The following is a 7,446-nucleotide window of genomic DNA, read 5'->3' as shown; positions in this document are numbered from 1 at the left end:
CAGTATGGTTAACCCCTTCATCCTTCCCTAAACATAAGTGTACTGTTTATATTTACCTAAAGTATGTCTGTACTAATAATATATACACAGAAAAAAAGAAAAAAAGAAAAGAAAAGAAAGAGTTGTCCTAAGAACTAATTTGTCCTAATAAGAAGGTTTCAGGTCCATTTCAAATGTTGACCACTCTATGAAACTCCTTTACTTTTCCTAAATAATCCATCTAAACATGCACAAAAAACTGGGCTTGATTTGGTTGTTTTAAAGGTGTGTAAAAATTAAAACTGGCATAAATCAAAAAAAAAAAAAAAAACATTTAAATCAAGGTCTGGTCCTGGAGCAAAAACACAAAGTGGAACGAGCTTTCTATCTGATACACACACACAAATGTATGTGACTGCAACAGAGAGCATTTTTACAGAAATTGGGGAATAAAATAAAGAAAACGGGCATAAATCTGAAAAATTTCACAAATGCAACATGGAACAAGCATGTTCCCTCACTCACACACACACACACACACACACACACACAACACACAAACAGAGAGAGAGAAAGAGAGGGGAAAGGTATGTATAAATGTATGTATAACAATTAGCAAAAGCAGATAATTCTAAATATATCAGACAACAACAAATTCTAAATTTGACAAAAATACAGATTTTTTATGTATTTCAGAAATGATTAAATAAATATTCACAAAAGTATCATAAAGTTGTAATTCAAAAGTTATGAGGAGAAGTTGAAGCATCAAGAAAAATTAAGTGAAAATGAAATGAGTCCCGGACCTCTATTGGATATATGTGGTCATTGCACTTTCTTTCTTTAATTATAATTTCTAAAGTTTTTTTTCCACAAACCAGCAGATTTTCAGTATTCTATCCCTAACACATAGAGCAATGTCCAAAAACAATTTAGGTTTTATTAAGATATTAAAGAGTTAGTTCACCTAAAAATCCAAATTATGTCATTAATAACTCACCCTCGAGAATGAGTCCATCTTTTGTTCGTTATCTGGCTCGGCTTTGTGTTCATCTTCAGTTCTCTCTTCACAGGAGTTCAGTCAGTGTACTGTTTGAGTACATTAATTATTCCAGAATATTTGTTTGTTTTAAAGGGTTAGTTCATCCAATAATCAAAATTCTAAATTAATCTAAATTCTGATTAATACCGTATACCACGAAACCGTATTACCGTGGTATTTTCTGAGACGATTATCATACTGTGAAAATCTCATACCGTTACAACCCTAATCCAGACGTCGTCACTTTCAGGGAAGACCTTGAATTTTCCAACATGACAATGCTAGATCACAAACTGCATCAATTACAACATCATGGCTGCATAGAAGAAGGATCCGGGTACTGAAATGGCCAGCCTGCAGTCCAGATCTTTCACCCATAGAAAACATTTGGCGCATCATAAAGAGGAACTTTATGACAAAGAAGACTTCTTTGACAAAGAAGACTTAAGACAGTTGAGCAACATTCCTATTCCTAAACTTGAGCAAGTTGTCTCCTCAGTCCCCAGACGCTTGCAGACTGTTATAAAAAGAAGAGGGGATGCCACACAGTGGTAAACATGGACTTGTCCCAACTTTTGTGTTGATGCCATAAAATTTAAAATCAACTTATTTTTCACTAAAAATAATACATTTTATCATTTTAAATATTTGATATGTCATCTATGTTGTATTCTGAATAAAATATTGAAATTTGAAACTTCCACATCATTGCATTCTGTTTATATTAACAATTTGTACAGTGTCCCAACTTTTTGGGAATAGGGTTTGTACTTTCCTGGACCTTGACACTGTTATTTATTTGGCAGTCTATGGAAGAGTCTCAGCCTCCCTGTTTTCATCCAAAATATCTTAAATTCTGTTCCGAAGACGAACAAATCTTTTATGGGTTTGGAACGACATGGGGGTAAGTGATTAATGACAAGATTTTCATTTTGGGATGGAGTAACCGTTTAAGTTTGATTTCAGGGTTTGTATAATGTCTTATTGAAATACACAAAAAAAAAGTCTAGAAAGTGTTCTGTTTATAGATATTAACAAGGCCAAAAAAATACAAAACTCACAATGGCTTAAAAGTTTTAATACAAAAGGGAGAGAGGGGGGGTAAAAAAAAAAAAAAAAAACTTTTAACATATCAATAACTATATCAATATCAAGCAATCTTTGTTCAGATTTGTTGAACCGAGGCAGTGGATGATCACTGAGCCGAATGCCCCACTTCTTTGTTCGACTCCTCCTCCACATCATCATAATCTGTTATTAAATACAAAATATTAAGGGCCCTATTTTAACGATCTGAAACGCAAGTGTCAAAGCGCGAAGCGCAAGTAACTTTGTGGGCGGGTCTCGGCGCTGTTGCTATTTTCCCGGCGGGATAAATGGCTCTTGCGCCCGGCGCAAATCTAAAATGGGTTGGTCTGAAGTAGCTTCATTATTCATAGGTGTGGTTTGGGCGTAACGTGAAATAAACCAATCAGAGCGTCATCCAACATTCCCTTTAAAAGCAGGTGCGCAAGTTCCATTATGGATTGCTATTATTATGGCGTATTTACCAGGCGCACGCCAGGAGCGGTTCACAGCCGAGGAGACTGATGTTCTTGTAAGAGCAGTGAAAGACAGAGAAGTTGTGTTGTATGGGGATGGGAGAAACCCACCCAAAATTGCGTCGGTTAAACAGGCGTGGGAGGAAATAGCCACAAATGTTTCATCGATTTTTTTTTCCTGGTTCTTGACGGACAAACCAATTTGTCAGATGTCCTTATACATATATGACCTCAAACAGGTCTGATCCTTAATTACTACAATTAGCCTGAATAATTTGTAAGCTAGATTTATGCCTATTTTATATCATTGTGGCACACCATGATTTCCGTCATCTCATGTGTTAATTTTTTTTAGTGTAACAATTTATGATTTGCAAAAATAACTGTTGCATCTGTGTAGATTACATGAGCAAAGTGTATGCGCGTTGTGCACGCTATACATTATGGTCAAGCATGCGCCCTTAAAATAGCATAATGAACAACGCGCAACGCGCCACTGACTTTAGACTAGTTTTTTTCTGGTCAGTGGCGCAATTGTTTAATGGAACAGCAAAATAGCACCAGGGATTGTTTGCGCCGGAACACGCCTCCTTTTTTGCGCTGAACCGCCCAGGGAGCGCAAGTTCATTCACTAGTTTAGCGACGTGCTTCTGTGGAGGGAAAAGCGCGCTTTGCGCAGGTGCAAAATAGGAATGACACATGCGTCGGTGTACAAAGTCAATTGCGCTGGGTGCAAGATAGGGCCCAGAATGAGGTCAAATGTTGTTATTGGATGAATATTTTAAAAGTCTAAAAAGGAAAATATTAACTAAATTAAAATGAAGTAGTCAATATAATGAAACCAAAATGGTTATAATAACTTACCCAACAGGTTTCTCACATCTTCACTGACACTCATCACATCATCATACTCCTCCTGAACTCTCTCTGATCAAGAAAGACAGAAAAACATGTCATACCAGTTTATAAAACACTTTCTTATTTGAAGGATAATTTTTCCCTTGAGTGACTTTATTACACGGAACACATGTCTGAGGCCTAGTCCGCACATACACTGATATTTTTATAAACAGGAAATTTCCCCCCTTCATTAAAAAAAAAATTAAAAAATTAAAAATTGTCCACAATCAGAAGCCTGACAACAGTGTGCACTGCGAAATAACAAGCTAAAATCTCTGTTACTACATAACAACAGTGCAATCAGGGTTTCTGGAAATCTTCACCCTGGCAGGAGTTTTAAAAAGTCTCACTTTCAGTGACCTGATACTGTGTTTGTGTGTGCGTACGTTCGGCCAAAACACAAAGAAACAGCTGCAGTTTTGAAAATACTTGTGTTCCTGTGGACAGGGCCTGATACTTGTTACATGTTTCCTGTGTGTTTTCTGTCCTTGTCTGTTGTGTGCCTTGTTTGTCTTTATTGTTAACCTCATTAGTTGCCATAGCCACTCATTTGACCACACCCATCTGCTTGTTGCTATAGTAACTCATTAGTCTCTTTTGTTCTCCAGTGTATCCACCTTATTTTTCCTGTGTGCTTTTGTAAATTTTATGTCAGGTTTCCGGTCTCATATGCTTCCAGATATTTTTAGCTGTACAAAACATCTCTTTTTGCTGCTTTATTTTGCAAACTGATGTGACTTACCTTATTATTTGAATGCATAATCTTAATTATTAACACACTGGTTTGTAGTGCATACAGTTTACTGCATGTTGTTATTTTTCTCATTATTCCCCTACAGCAGCTAATGAACCCAGAAGTCTCACATTAACAGAAAACGGCTTACTTCGGTGTTGAAAAATTAGGTGTATAAATCACCCTTGTGTTTCTCTTGTGTTTTGTCAGCTGTTGAATGTATTGCTGCTTGTTCTGCCTGTGTTTCTCTTCCGTGTGTTACTTCTATTAAACTCCTGCAGTTAGATCTGATCTCAGCCAGCTTTCTCCAGCACATCACAATACTCATGTAAATATGTGAAGGGTGAATGAAAATGTAGTTCTGTGCATCTCACCTGTTAAACCTCGAGAGTTTGGTCTATTAATGATGACATCATCATAATTCTCTGGTGTGTTCACTACAAATGCAAATATGAGTCAATTTAAGTGTAAACCAAAAACTCATTAAGGCAGGAATTTAAAATTATCTGTAATGATCTTGATTGTAGAGTGATATTAATTTAAAAAACTGATAAAGTAAAACACCTTTTTTGATATCAGAGTTGTGGTCGCTCGTCATGACATCATCATAACTCTCAGGTGTATCTTCTACAAGTTCACACATTCATTACATTCAGAACAAATGTGAAATATCTATCTTACATATATTGTAATATTTTGATTTAAAAGTATATTATCTGCTTTTGAAGAATAAGAGAGTGACACCTCTCTCACGATCTGGTTTCAGTCCATCAGTGATGACATCATCATAGTATCCCGGTGTGATTTCCTTCATCATCTCTTCTGCATCAGCACACAATATGTTTGGATACATAAGTCAAAATACAGTACAGACCAAAAGTTTGGACACAAGTTCTCATTCAAAGAGTTTTCTTTATTTTAATGACTATGAAAATTGTAGAGTCACACTGAAGGCATCAAGGGCTATTTGACCAAGAAGGAGAGTAATGGGGTGCTGCGCCAGATGACCTGGCCTCCACAGTCACCAGACCTGAACCCAATCGAGATGGTTTAGGGGTGAGCTGGACCAAAGACTGAAGGCAAAAGGGCCAACAAGTGCTAAGCACCTCTCGGGGAAACTCCTTCAAGACTGTTAGTGACACGCTGTCTTGTCTCTGTTTCCCTGGGTGTCCACTAGTGTGCTCACTTCTCCTTAGGCACTTCACCATAGGCACTAAAATTCCTCTAGTCTGGTCCTGTCTTCACAGTGATTGCACTCCAGTTAATTGCACCAGGTGCAGGAAATCTATTGTCATTAGCCTCCTTATAAATACCAGTCTTTCCCTGTTGTTTGTATGGAGTCCTTACCCTTCGTGTTACCAATGTTCTCGTCTCCTGAGATTTACCCTTGCCTTCTTGTCCTCAGAGTTCCCGTTCCCTCTTTTGTTTTGTTTGTTCCTTGGACTGTTTATTTGGATACCCTTATTTGATTAATAAACCTTACCTGCAATTGGATCTCTCCCTCTCCCTGTGTCTCTCTGGTGCACGATCGTCACAGTTAGAAGACCATTTCAGGTGACTACCTCTATAGAAGCTCATCAAGAGAATGCCAAGAGTGTGCAAAGCAGTAATCAAAGCAAAAGATGGCTACTTTGAAGAACCTAGTATATGACACTTTTTTGTTATGTATATAATTCCATATATAATTCCACATGCCTTCAGTGTGAATCTACAATTTTCATAGTCATGAAAATAAAGAAAACTCTTTTAATGAGAAGGTGTGTCCAAACTTTTGGTCTGTACTGTATTTTGTAGATCATAAGACTGAAAATGTATTATATGTCATCTGATAATGAATCAAGTGTTCTATTTAAAAGGTCACTGACCTTTTAGGCCACTGCCATTGGTGACATCATCATAATATGCAGTATTGAACTCTTTTGCTAAAAAAGGAGAGCAGACCGTTAATATACAAGTAAACAAGTGTTCCTGTAGCTCAACTGGTAGAGCGTTGTGTTAGCAAGCAAGCTAGTGCAAGGATGGGGGTTCGATTCACCGGGAACACATGATAGGTAAAAATTGATAGCCTGCTAAATGCATAAATTTAATTTAATTTAAAATTAATTTAAACAGCAGGATTTGAATAATATTGAGTCATTTATCAAATATAATATAGAATTACTAGTTAGTAGTTACAGTTATTCATTATAAGTTTTTTTTTTTTTTTTTTTTTTTTTGTAAAATGTGGAATAATTATGTCCTTCAGCTCTCTAACCTGAGAGAAGCTCATCAGCATCTTCATACCCAGAATGCAGTTCTTCAGAGATGAGACTCCCTGTTAAAGAAGAGCAAAACAGAAACATGTTCATTATTACATACAGACTGAATCATCATTTCCTTTTGATTATACAATATTGTGTTGGTGACAACATAAAAAATTACTTTATTACTTAACACAATTACTTTATTATTTAAAGCATTAAAGAAAAAAATCCCATGGTGTTTAGGCCTATTTGCAAACATATGAACCCATTTCTTACTGCCTTCCAGAAATATACACAGGAAGAGACAAACACACACACACCTGCATCTACTGTACATGTATAAACATATAAGTCCCTGCTTATGACCCTCTAAAAATAAACACAGGAAGAGACGCTGACTGACACACACACACACACACACAAACATGCACCTGCAGCTCTGTGGTTTTCTGTCAGGAATTCTGTGGTTTGAAGCAGGAGGTTTAACAGGACTAATAATAGATGAACATCTACTGTCTGACAGACTCTTATTAATGATATTAAATGAGATTGATGGCTCATGTCTCACCCCTCTGAGTGAAGTGATTGTGTCTGTGCTGAATCTCCTCATAAACAGCCTCAGACATCGTCCTGTGTCTCCTCTTAGAGAGAGCTGTGAGTGCAGACAGACAAACCTGCATCAGTTCACAACACATGACTGATCACACACTGAATAAGACACAATATAACAGTCTCTGGATCTCTCCTACCTCTCCTCATCACTCTGTTCTGCTGAATCAGTATAAGCAGTGGCACTAAGAGCAGTAATAGCACAACACCCAGAACAATCACAAGCACTGGGAGAGACTCTGGTGGAGGAGAAACTGGAGGAGAAACTGATGATGTTGTGGCAGGAGTAGTGGACACTGACACATCTGATAAATCTGTCAAAACAAACACAAACACATGAATGATCATGCAAATGACTGATTACACACTCAACTATTATATGTACTAAGATTATCAAGA

At 37.0% G+C, this 7,446-nt stretch overlaps 2 long non-coding RNA genes across 3 annotated transcripts; both read right to left on the bottom strand.

Annotated features, from left to right (window-relative positions):
* Positions 1-2,184: 2,184 nt before the first annotated feature.
* Positions 2,185-4,799, bottom strand: LOC113048365 (uncharacterized). 2 transcript variants are annotated; one of them, XR_003276450.1, is made up of 4 exons: positions 4,760-4,799; positions 4,570-4,632; positions 3,427-3,489; positions 2,185-2,272 (listed from the first exon to the last, which is right to left on the bottom strand). It is a non-coding gene; the product is annotated as an uncharacterized LOC113048365 (long non-coding RNA). The 2 variants fall into 2 exon arrangements; XR_003276451.1 differs by lacking the exons at positions 4,570-4,632; positions 4,760-4,799 and adding an exon at positions 3,927-4,059.
* Positions 4,800-4,932: 133 nt separating this feature from the next.
* LOC113048363 (uncharacterized) lies at positions 4,933-7,051 on the bottom strand. The gene is made up of 4 exons (XR_003276449.1): positions 7,007-7,051; positions 6,450-6,509; positions 6,061-6,117; positions 4,933-5,017 (listed from the first exon to the last, which is right to left on the bottom strand). It is a non-coding gene; the product is annotated as an uncharacterized LOC113048363 (long non-coding RNA).
* Positions 7,052-7,446: the final 395 nt, after the last annotated feature.

This window comes from Carassius auratus, chromosome 29 (assembly GCF_003368295.1).
Source record: "Carassius auratus strain Wakin chromosome 29, ASM336829v1, whole genome shotgun sequence".
NCBI classification, from domain to species: Eukaryota; Metazoa; Chordata; class Actinopteri; order Cypriniformes; family Cyprinidae; genus Carassius; species Carassius auratus.
Note: the sequence above shows the minus strand (reverse complement) of the source record. Positions and strands in the feature narration are given on the sequence as shown.